The following is a 13945-nucleotide window of genomic DNA, read 5'->3' on the forward strand; positions in this document are numbered from 1 at the left end:
AACTAATTAAACTAATACTACTTATAATAGCTAAAATATAAATAATAAAAACGAGGCTACTTACCTAAAAATAAAAATAAGCTATTATTAATTAGGCTAATATAAAAATAGGTTAACTAATTCAAAACTAGGTATTAAGCTTATTATAAATAAAAAGCTAATTTAACGTTCTTAATAAAAAGAAGATAATAAGGAATTATATAAGTAAACGGCTAATATAACTTAATATTTAAAAAAACGGAGCTAATAAAAATAGTTTATAATAATAATAAATCTTTATAATTACGTTATAAAAATAGTTAAGTAATAAGCCTTTTAATTATTATATAATCCTATTTTAAAATTTATAAAACTATTATATAAATAGGCTATAACACGTATTTTTAAAATATTAAATCTAAGTATAAGTTAAAAAGAGGGTAAAGAAGTTATATTAATATAATAATCCTTACTACTTTTATAATAAAGTACTATTTTTTAAATTAATTATAAAACTAAATAGTAACGCTAGTATAAGGGCAACGCTAGTATATTAATTTATAATATTAGTATATTAATTCCTTATTAAAAGTTATTAAAATATAAAAACGGATTCGTTAATATTATAATAAATTTATTATATATATAAAAATTATAAAAGTAATTAAGGACTACGCAATTTATAAAAAAATAAAAATAGCTTATATAAGTTTTATAGCAAGCTATAACTATTATAATTACTTATAAAAGTATAATAATTAATTTTATAAAACTTTATTATTAAATTATTAAAATTTAAAAACTATTTATAAATATATAGTATAATAATATTTTAGTTATAATTAACTAACTTACTAAGTTTACTTATTTTATATTTTATAAAAAGCTAATAGTATAAAGAAGTTAGTATATACGTTTTTAAAATTATTATTATTAACTATAATAAACTAAAAACATTATTTTTAATAGAGGCTCTCTATTTATTTTAAAGTTTTAAAGATCCTTAATCTCGTAACTTAATATAAATTATAAATTATTAACTTTTTTTTTATAAACTAATAATTAAATTAAAAAATTAATTAAATTCTTAAAATATATTTCTATTATTACGTAAATTATAATTAAAATAATTAAGTAATATTATTATTAAGCCTAATTTATATATAATAATATAATTTAATAATATAATTAATAAAAGTATAAGAAAATCCCGTTTTATTTAAATTACGGATACTAACTAATAATATATAAAAAGTATAATAAGGATTATAAGCTATTAAAATAGTAATAAGCGTAATAAAACTTAAAAAATTAAAAAAGTATTTTTAAATCTTAAGTTTATATATTAGTATATAAAGAAAAACGTAAATAGATTAAGGATTAAAAATTAATTTTTAAAAAAGAGATAGTACTTATTTTTTTATTATAATATTAAAATAAAATAACTAAGTAATAAATTAAATTATAAAAACTTAGACTTTTAAAATCATTTAAAAGTTTTAAACGTTAACTATAAATTAAAATTTTTAAATATAATAAAGTATTACCCGGTTTTTATATTTTATTTCTTAAATTAGTACTTAAAAGTTTATATATAAAAATTATATTATTATAAAACTTAATAAATTAAAATATAAAATTAAAAATATTATTAATTATAAAATTAAAAATAAAATACGAAAATTCTTAATTAAATAAAAACTATAAATACGAAAAAATATATAAGAGCTTATTACGAACTTTTAGAACTCTTAACGACTTTTAAAAATTATTCAAAAATAATATTAATAAACTTAAGGATATAAACTCGTTACTAATTTTAAAAATAAACTAATTTATATTATTAAAAACTTATATAAACTATAGCTCTTTAATTATTCTATATTTATAAGTATTTAATATAAACTTTAAAATATTAAAGTTATTTATTTCTTATATCCTTTAATAAAAATCTTAGCTTAATATTTATATATTAGTTTCTAAGTTTTTAAATATAAAATAAATAACTAATAATAGTAGTTATTAATAACTAAAAACGAGCTGACTTTTTATAAAACTTTAAAAACTTACTTTTATTTTTTTATCTTATTCTTTTTTTTTTAAGTATTAAGCTTTTAAACTATAAAAATATTAAAATAATATAAAAAAAACGAACTTACGAATTAAAGTTATTAATATTCTATTATAATTATAAAGCTTTTTATTTTAATATAAGTTTAGTAATAAGAGGAGTTTTATTAAACTTATATAAAACCTTAATATTACGACTTAATATACATAACTAACTTAGAGGCTAGCCTAGCTACGGCAGTTATAATATACTATATATATAAATAAAATAGAATATAACTACTCCTCGTAAAATAGAAAAACTATAAAATAAGTTATATATTAATAAAATAAGGATTATTTTAAATTAAAATAATTTAATACGATTTAGGGCTAAACGATTATTTTAAATTAAATTAATTATAAATAACTTAAAGAATAAAAATATATTTAAGAATGGGACTTATATATAATATAGACTTAAACTAGGTTTAAAAATAAACTTTTATAGCTTTTTAATAATTAACTTAATATTAGATTTTATAATCGTTTTTACTTATTTTTATTAAGAACCTTTTTAATAAAATTATAATTAATTACTAAAGCTTTACTTATCCTACGATTTATAAATATAGTTTTAAAGAAGCTATTTATAATTATAATATTATTTATTTAATTATTATAGCCTTAACTTTTATTAACATATTTATTATAATTAACTAGCTATAATATTTTAATTATTTTTATTTAATAAGTTTATTTTATAAAAACTAATTAAATAATATAAATAATATTTTTTATATTTTAACTAAATTATTTATTTTAAGCTCCTCTATTTTTTTAAATAGCTTATTTAAAACTTAACTAAAAAATAAATAGCCCCGATAAACGTTAATTTTAATAATAAGGTTATTTTTAAAAAGACGTTTATAAATAATTTTATACAAAAGTTAAAAAAAGACGTAAATATTACTAAAGTATAAACTATATATAATAAAACTATAAATAAGTTTTAAAACTTTAAAATTATAATTTAATAATTCGGAATAACCCTTAGTATATTTAAGACCTAAAAACGAAGTTATTTAACTTAGGAAATAAGAAATAAGTATTAATATTTAAGCTCTTTAGAAAAAGTTAATATTTTCTAAACTACTATTAATATTATTAATACCCTATTTAGGAGAATAATAAAAACTTAAGCTTAGTATATTTATTATTTATAATAGTACCCTAAGTATTTTTAAAGATTTTTAATTTAAGTTAAGAATTATTAAAATTTTTATTATAAAGATTTTATTAATAAAACTAAGAAAGTTATATACGTTACTAATTTTTTTAAAGGACGAGCCCTTAAGTAATTTAAACTTATTTAAAAAGAATATTTTAGTAAAAGATTTTTAATAAGTACTTTATTAAAATATATAATATTTATTATAGTTTTAGTAAATTTAAAAAGCTTTTAAATTTTTATTTTAAAACCTTAATAAAAATAATAAGCTAAACACAACTTAGCATAATTATAATAAACTAAGTTAATAAAAAGTATTTTATTAAATTTAAATATCTTAATATTTAATTAAACTTTATTAATAATACTAAGATATTTATATTTTATTAAAAACTAAAGGATAAAGTTAAGGACGAACTAGTTAAGCTTAATAAACTAAAAGATTTTTTTAATACGGCGAATTTATTATTAAAATTAATAATTAATTTTATAAATATAAAAAAAGAACGACTTAATACTAAATATAAGTATTAATAATAATCTTAATATAGTTTTTAAATAAATTAATAACCTATAATAATTAGAATAATAACTAATAAAATACTACTTATAAATAATATAATAGCCCTATAAACCTTAGTATTACTAAAAGAAGATAACTAACTTAAAAAGGACTTTAAGTATTATAACTATAATAAACTAAAATATATAATTAGAGATTATTAATAATTTAAATATATTTAGTATTAACTTATTTTAAAAACGAATTAACATTACGAATAAAGAAGTCCTCTATATATAATTCTTATAAATAGCTTATTATAACGATAATTACCTTATTTATTAAAATAATAAAGAATAAATAAAATATTATTTAAAAAACTTAAAACTACGGACGGTTAGGATATAATATTACCCTATATATTAAAACCTAATAATAATAATTAAAAAGAGGAAATACTACGTACTAATTTCTTATTTTTAAAAATAATAATATTAAATATATTATTATACTTTCTTAAATTTATTAAAATATAAAAAAAGCTAAAATAGATTTTATTATAAAAATACTTTTACTTCTTTAAAAAAGAATTATATAAAAATTTTAAATAAGTATAAAGGAATAACTTTTAAATTTAAAAAAAGGACCTAATACGAAAAAATTATAAATAACCTCGTTTATATAGTATGACGAGATAATAAAAATAATTTTTAAAAAAAGGACCCTAATTAAATAATATCCTAACTAAGTTTATTTATATAATATAACGAAATAATAAAAATAAAAATTTATTTATAAAGTTAAAGAATAGTTTAAGGACTTAGAATACGAAAATAAAATCGAAGTAATTAAGAGTGACTGATTTTAAAATTAAAAATAAAAAAATAAATTTCTAATTTAAAAGGACGAACTTAAAATCGGCTCTAATAATTATATTTTTAATAAAAATTATTTTATAATTTAGATAAACTTTATAACGTTATTTAATAATATATTTAAGTAGAGATTAGCTATAAATTCTATTTTAGTATAGATAATACTAGCTTTAATAAAGAACCCGAAGAATTATAGTATAAAAATATTAATTTATATAAAAATAATTAAATAGTATAATTTTATAAGACTAGTTAACTTAAAAAATACCCATAATATTATTAATTAAAAAAATAGTTTTTATTTAATATTATGGATATATTTTATAAAGAATTATTTTAAGTAAAATACTTTAATAATAAGTATTTTTAGTATCTTTTATTTAAAAAGATAGTCGTTTTTATTTTTAAAAATACAATAATTAATTTATTAAAAACGTTTACGTTAATAATTAATTATTAAATTAGATAATTATATATTTTAATAGATTTAATAAAATAATATTCAGACCGGACCTATATTTTTATATAATATTAGAATAGCGATTTATATAAAATAGGACGAATATAAATATAATTATTGTTAAGTTTATTACGTTCTTAAATTATAAGCTTAGAGGAACGAAAAGAATAAATTAAATAAAAGTATAATTAAGGAATAAATTTTTAAAAATTAAGAAAGCTAATTATAAAAGAATAATAAAAGCGAAAATTAAAAATAAGTTTTTAGATATAACTAAATAATATAACGACGTATATTTATAAATTAAACTCGAAATATATAAATATAGACTATATACTATAATTAATAATAGTATATAAAAGTTTTATATTATTAAAAATAATAAATAAACTCGATTTATTATAAATATAGAAGAGTAACTTATATAAACTATAAATAATAAAAAAAAAGTTAATTATAATAAAAGATATATTAATTAAAAATTATATACTTTTTAATATATATTAATTAATAAAAATAATTATAATACGATATTATAGAGATTAGAGACCTCGATATTATTTTAAGAATTTCGTAATTATAAAAATATAACTTACGGATAGATTAGATTACTAATTAAGTTCTATAAAAATCTAATTACTAAATAACTTAAAAAAAAGGGTTTAAACGGTTTTTAATAACCTTTAAAAACGAGAATAAATATAATATATAATTTTTATTAAAATAATAAAAACTATAGGGCGTTTATATATAATAACAACGATTAAAAATCGTAATAACTCTAAATTATACCCGAAGAGTATTATATATACTCGAAATTTTTATAAAACTTAAAGAAATAGGGTTATTAAAATATAATAATTAGGATATAAAAATCGAATTTAAAAAGGGATATAACCTAGGTTTTATCTAATATACTTAATAAATTAAGAAGAATAAGAATACCTTAACGAATATATTAATAAAAGTTTTAAAAAAATATAGTTAATTATTAAATTCTCTTATAAAATTCCCTTTATTTTTATATTAAAAAAGATAAAAATCGAGACTTATTATTAATTATAAAAACTTAACGAAATTATAAAGAAAAATTACTATTTTTATTTTTATTACTAAATTTAAAAGTTTATTATATAGAGCTAATTAGTTTATTATAATAAACTTTAAGGAAGTATTTAATTAGATTTAAATTAAAAAGAGACAAATAAAAATAGTATTCTAAACTCATAAAGGACTTTTTAAGTATTTTATTATACTTTTAAACTTATTAATACTCTAATAACTTTTAAATAATAATTAACTACGTATTCTAGGAGTTTATTAATATTTTTATTATTATTTATATTAATAATATTCTTATTTTCTTTCCCGATTTTAAAATATATAAGAAGTATATTTATATAGTATTTTAAAAACTTTAAAATATTAAGTTATATACCGAACTTTTAAATACGAATTCTATATATAAAAAGTAAACTTCTTTAGATATATTATTATACTAAAATAAATCTATATATAAGTATTAAAAATAAAAGTAGTTAGGACTAGCTTATATTATAAAACGTTAAGGATATATAAGGATTTTAGGATTTATTAACTTTTATTAACGATTTTTAAAAATTATATTAATATTATTAAATTTTTAATAATCTTATATAAAAAATACCCTATTATTTAGGACCTAAATATAAAGAAGTATTTATTAAAGTTAAAAATATAGTTATTTTTAAATTAATTATTATAATTTTAAATCCCTAAAACCTTTTAAAATCAAGACTAATACCTCGGATTTTATTATAAAAACGGTTTTAAAATAATAAAACAAATAAAAAAGCTTTATTTATATTATTTTTATTTTAAAGTATTTTATAAAATAAAATTAAATTAGTAAATCTATAATAAGGAACTTATAGCTATTATTAAAGTATTTTAAAAATAGAGATTATAATTATTTAAAACTAAATACGAAGTTATAATCTATATAAATTATAAAAATCTTACGAACTTTATAATAAATAAAAATTTAAATAAATAATAAGTTAAATAGAGCGAGTTTTTATTTAAATATAATTTTTAAATTATTTATTAAAAAGGTTTAAAAATAATAAAATAAACGCTCTTAATAAAAACCTAATTACAAAATTATAGTTCTTAAGGAAATATAAATTATTTTTAAAAAAAAAATAGTAGCTTTATACTAATTACGAAGCTTTTATAATAATTAAAAAGATTAGTATTAGCCTGATTAAAAATAATCCTAAGCTTATTATAAAAATTTATAGTATACTTATATATAGTTATTAAAGAGTTATTAAAACGTAAAAACGGATTTATTAATATTATAATAAATCCGCTATATATAAAAATTATAAAAATAATTAAAAATTATATAACTTATGAAAAAATAAAATAGCTTATATAAGCTTTATAATAAGTTATAATTATTATAACTACTTATAGAAATATAAAAATTAATTTTATAAGACTTTATTATTAAATTATTAAAATCTAAAGAACTATTTATAAATATATAGTACAATAATATTTTAGTTATAGTTAATTAACTTATTAAGTTCGCTTATTTTATATTTTATAAAAAGCTAATAACGTAAAAACTAGTATATACGTTTTTAAAGTTATTATTATTAATTATAATAAATTAAAAGAATTATTTTTAATAAACTCTCTATTTATTTTAAAATTTTAGAGATCCTTAATTTCGTAACTTAGTATAAATTATAAATTATTAACTTTTTTTTTTATAAACCGATAGTTAAATAGAAAAATTAATTAGATTTAAAAATATATTTTTATTATTATATAAATTATAATTAAAATAACTAGGTAATATTATTACCAATAGCTTAATTTATATATAATAATTAGCAAAAATATAAAAGAATTCTCGTTTTATTTAAACTATAAATATTAATTAATAATATATAAAATATAATAAGGATTATAAGTTATTAAAGTAGTAATAAGTATAGCAAAACTTAAATAAATTTATAAAAAGTATTTTTAAACCTTAAGTTTATATACTAATATATAAAAAGAATATAAATAAATTAAGGATTAAAACTAAGGATTAAAACTAATTTTTAAAAAGAAATAGCACTTACTTTTTTATTATAATATTAAAACGAAATAATTAAATAATAAATTAAATTATAAAAACTTAGACTTTTAAAATTATTTAAAAGTTTTAAACGTTAATTATAAATTAAGATTTTTAAATATAATAAAGTATTATTTAATTTTTATATTTTATTTTTAAATTAATACTAAGGGTTTATATATAAAAATTATATTATTATAAAACTTAACGAATTAAAATATAAAGTTAAATAAATTATTAATTATAAGGTTAAGAACGAAATATAAGAATTCTTAATTAAATAAAAGAACTATAAATATAAGAAAAATATATAAGAGTTATATAATAACCTTCGGAATATATAAGAATTTTTAAATAATTATTAAAGAATAGCTAAGCTCGGAAAGCTTGTTTATAGTTAAAAGACCTAAGTTTATAAAACTAATATTAAAAGAGGACTAATTAGTCTCGTTAGAGTACCCTAAGTAATTAAATCCTTTATAATATGCATTTTTATATTTTTAAGGACCTTTTTTATTTTTATTCTAATTAATTATATTTTATAATAAATAAGATCTGAATTATACTCTTTTAAAAACGCTTTTTTTTTTTTAAATAAAATAGATAATTTAGAATAGTTATTAATTAAGTTTATAATATTTTAAGGCCTTTTCGGCCTCTTACTTTATACTTTATCTTTTTTATTTTTTAAAATAACGATTTATTATAATAAGTTAATATTATAATAATTAACGAACGAAAAAACTTATAAATATTTATTATATTATTATTATTATAGTTTAATAAATTACGAATAACGTACTTATTATAGCGTTTAGAATTAAATAAATTTATTTTATATACGTAGTTATATTAGAAATAAGGAGAATATAGTATTATATTATATTCTTTATATATTATAAAAATACTAAGAGCTTAGCGATTACGCTTAATTTTATTATAACGGGTTTTATAAAAATCGGGTTTTAAATATAATCTAATATAATCTAATATAGTATTAGGATATTATAAAAATAAACCTAACGAACCCTAATTTAGGTTATAACTATTTATTTATAAGTTTATAAGATTAGATTTTTAAGAAAAAGCTAATATTATAACTTAATATATATAACTAATTTAAAAGCTAGCCCTAGAGCTATAATAGTTATAATATATTATATATATAAGTAAAATAAAGATACGATTACTCCTCGCAGGATAGAAGAATTATAAAATAAGTTATATATTAATAAAATAAGGATTATTTTAAATTAAAATAATTTAATACGATTTAAAAATTAAACGATTATTTTAAATTAAATTAATTATAAACAACTTAAAGGATAAAAGATATATTTAAAAACGGGATTTATATATAGTATAAATTTAAGCTAGGCTTAAAAATAAACTTTTATAATTTTTTAATAATTAATTTAATATTAGATTTTACGATCGCTTTTAGTTATTTTTATTAAAACCTTTTTAATAAAATTATAATTAATTATTAAAGCTTTATTTACTTTATAATTTATAAATATAGCTTTAGGGAAGCTATTTATAACTACGATACTATTTATTTAGTTATTATAGCCTTAACTTCTGCTAATATACTTATTATAACTAGCTAGCTATAATACTTAATACGAAAATAATAAGTATAAAATATATTAATAATTACTAAACGAGCTTTAATAAATTCTAAAAGCGTAAAGCGCTTATAATTTTTATTTCTATTTTTAAATTTGTTTTTAAACTTAATTTTTTATTTAACTTAATATAGTATTAGTATTATAAAAATAAAAAATAAATAACTTAACTAGCCCTAACTTAAACTACGAATACTTATTTATAAATTTATAAGACTAGACTTTTAAAAAAAGGACCTAATATTATAACTTAATATATATAACTAAGACTAGGCCTACCCTATAGGCTTATAATAGCTATAATACGCTATATATATATAAAAACGTTAATATAAAAATTACCTTAATAAAATAAAAGAACTATAAATAAATTACGTAATAATAAAAAGGATTAATAAATAATAAGTAGTTTATAAATAAAATTAATAAAATAAAAGTAGTTTACTTTTATAAAATTAATATTATAATATTAATCTTAACTATAAAATTATTTTTAAATAATATATAAGATTTATATATAAAATAAACTCGAGCTAAGTTTAAAAATAAACTTTTATAACTTTTTAATAATTAATTTAATATTAAATCTTATAATTATTTTTAATTATTTTTATTAAAAATCCTTTTAATAAGATTATAATTAATTATTAAAGCCTTATTTATTTTATAATTTATAAATATAGCTTTAAAAAAGTTATTTATAATTATAATATTATTTATTTAGTATTTATAGCCTTAACTTTTATTAATATACTTATTATAACTAGCTAGTTATAATATTAAGTTAAGTATTTTTATTAATAGATTATAAAAACTAAATTCGATATCGAATCTAAATACCTAAAAGTTAACTAACTCTTTCTTAAACTAATAATATTACTTAATAAGCTCGGGGTTATAATATTTTAAATTATTTATTAAATTATATTTTTAAAATCTCTAAAGTAATATAAGTACTCTTATTAATACTCTTTATATAAAATAGAGTTTTTAAATAAAAATAAAACTTATAAAGCTTTATTAAATTACTTATTACTTATTAAAATCTCTTTTTAATATCCTTATTTAAGTTATTTTTAATTATAATTTATATTATTATTAACTAGGTATTAATATTAATTTAAAAATAATCAGATTTATAATTTGATTAATATTTTTATAAACTCTTAACATTTTTTATAAAACGCTTAAATTACCTCTTTTTTAGTTTTTAAAATAAAAATATTTAAATATTATATAAAAGAAAAGTAGTTTAATTAGTTTAATTCTTAAATTTAATCTCTTAACCTATAAAAATAGTTTAATAAAAATAATTTTAAGTATTTTATTATTTAAAAGATCTTTTAGATATAATAATTATATAATAATAACGTTTTTATAATACATATTAAACTATTAATTATAAAATTAATACTTATATATTATAATATTAGTTTTATTATAATAAGATTTCTACTATACGGTTTAACTACTACTCGGGGAGCTCGCCGAGCTTACTTAGGTGGCTTGACAGCGCCACAGAGGCGCTCAGACCGCTCACGTGACTTAACCAATCCGATATAAACAGTCACATGCAGTCGAAACTATGGAATGTGGCGTTGCTGAAATGTATATATCTGCATGTCCATACCCTGCACAAACTGGGGCACATTCAGCGCGGCTCGGCGCGCCACCTATGCATGCGTCCCACTCTGGCCGTTTAATTCCGTCCTGAAGCGTTATACGGTCTGCAGCCGAAAAAAACAGGATGAAGAAGAAAAAGAAAAAGAGGAGAGTCTTGGGTTGGATCTCTGATGACTTGCGTAATAGGTAGTCAAACTGTCTAGAACACACTTATTCCGCACACAGCTGTGTCAGAAAGTGGACTCAGCCATTGCCATTTGCCAGAGGTACGAAGCCACTGATCCAAGCCACTGCCCACTAACAGTTGTACCACCGTATTGGGCCGTAGGGACGGGCCAGCGCTGTTACGCGGGTTTTAGCCCTGGAATTAGTCCCGGCGATGGATTTTGGCAGTTGGGCACCCTTCTGCTGCCCAACTCTTGTCTCAGAAACAGCTCTAATGCCAGAAACTATGCCCCTTCCGGTCTGTCTCAGTCACTGATTCAGAAAAGAACATTGCATAATTTTGGCGCAAGCGAGAGACCGGGTCCAGCACCTACTGCGTAAACTACAGCCAGAAGAGGTTTGGCCTCACGGAAAAGTGTTTTCCGTCGTTTTTATGCACAGTTTACATTAGCGCTGGCGACTGGCAACTGGCGACAGGCGCGAGAAGATCAGGGCCTTAGGCCCGACGTGGTTGCACCATTGTAACTATCTGCAGCACTTGAGTGATTTTCCATGACATTTGAAGAAACTTGAGGACAAATTGGGTCGATCGTTCATCAAAGGCCAACGTAGCGATCAGAAAGCGCCATGGTTCTCTCGCAAGACATCCTAAGCAGTTCCCGACATCTCACCCTGCGACGAGCGCGGGAAGTCAAAGCAGCAAATCTCGCTGCCTCAACAGAAGCTGCTGTCGCAACAGGTGACAATGAGGTCCCGAACTTGAGGACCTTGAAGCCTGGCGAGGCGTTGCTACACTCGTTTTTCACACCAAGCCTCGCCAGTGGTCGTTATGAAGTCAATTCGTGGCAGGAGATCGTTGCCAATGACGTTAAACAGGATCCCGATACGACCAAGACCAGGAAGGTCTTTAATGTTGAGTCACCGCAATATAATCTGCCAGAAAATCTCGTCCATTCCATCTACCCGCCAGAGGGAGCTGAGGCATCGCCTACCATCTTGCCTCATGTCTTATTCACGGATCCTTTCTTCCCATGGGAGCGTACGGCAGTGCCACAGACTCCAGAGGAACTGAAAAAGGACAATCTAAGGAAGCGCGTGCCATGGCTGGCCGTTCTTGTCTTCAGTGCTTCCGAGCTTCGGCTCGACGAGGACCAGCTCATGGGTACAAGCAGCATCTTCACCAACTCGGACCTTGCTAAGGAGCTGGGCACAACTGGCAACGTGATTAAAATGGACGTCAATTGCGCCATTGACATGCCCGTCAGCGACTTCGCTCCTGGCAAAGTGGCCAAATCCTGGTCTCCCGTGCCACTGTCAGCGAAGAGCGATGATCGAACCAAGGCCATTTTTGTCCCAAGACCTCTATTTACTCAGCTAATCGCGACCTATAACGAGCGCGGTGAGGAGATTGTCGACCAGAAATCGGTAGATCTTAGTCGATACACCTACCTTGCACACGTTCGTCAATCGGCTGCAAAAGGCGCCAACTTCTCGTCAACCGAAGATGGCTTGTTCAGCGTCGTTCACTCCCATCGCGCAGCTCCACTGGACGATCAACAAATATCGCGTGCTATCGTCCACCTGGTTTCTCTCGAAGGTCTACATGACAAGTCTCGCGCCGACTTTGCTTCAAGTGATTACATCATGCTCTCATCGTTATACTCGTGGTCGTATAACGTTTTGCCAGCGGGGGCACCCTCTGTATCTGAATCACTCAGGAATCTGGGGGATCATTGCGCAGTACTCGGACCTCCTAAAGAAGTTATTCAGAAAGCTGGGCGAGATACGTCAGAGAGTGGGCAGCGGATAGCTGCGCGTTTGAGGGATGGCTACACAATCGTCAAATACCGCACCCAAACCGGCGAAGAAACAGCTGCCATTGCTCGCGGAGCATGCATTCCATGTGTTCCTCCCAAGAAGCTCAGTGAGAAGTGGACGTCTCTTTCTTTCAGCGGAAGTGACTTGCAAATTTTGGACAAGGACCTCGGCCTCATGGACCTGACTTACTCAATGGCGTGGAATCTTGGTCGAACGCTCGCACTCGCGGATCGTTCTTTCACAATTGCACTTTCGCGTCTGCGATCAGTCATTGCAGCGATGGCTTTGAGACGCGGCAAGGAAAAGGAAATGGAGAAGCATGATGCGTGGAAGTCTACCAAAGACACAATCTCGTCGCTGGCAAAGCCTCTTCAGGTGCTTGCGGATGCTGAGGCAGGCTCTCTTGCTCCCTCGTCGCACGATCAGCCCACAAGTGGTGCAATTGACAAACCCTCGACCCAACCTGTTGATCTGTCTCTCACCAATCCAAGTATTTT

Source organism: Colletotrichum scovillei, assembly GCF_011075155.1.
Source record: "Colletotrichum scovillei strain TJNH1 chromosome Unknown Contig00010, whole genome shotgun sequence".
In the NCBI taxonomy this organism is placed as follows: Eukaryota; Fungi; Ascomycota; class Sordariomycetes; order Glomerellales; family Glomerellaceae; genus Colletotrichum; species Colletotrichum scovillei.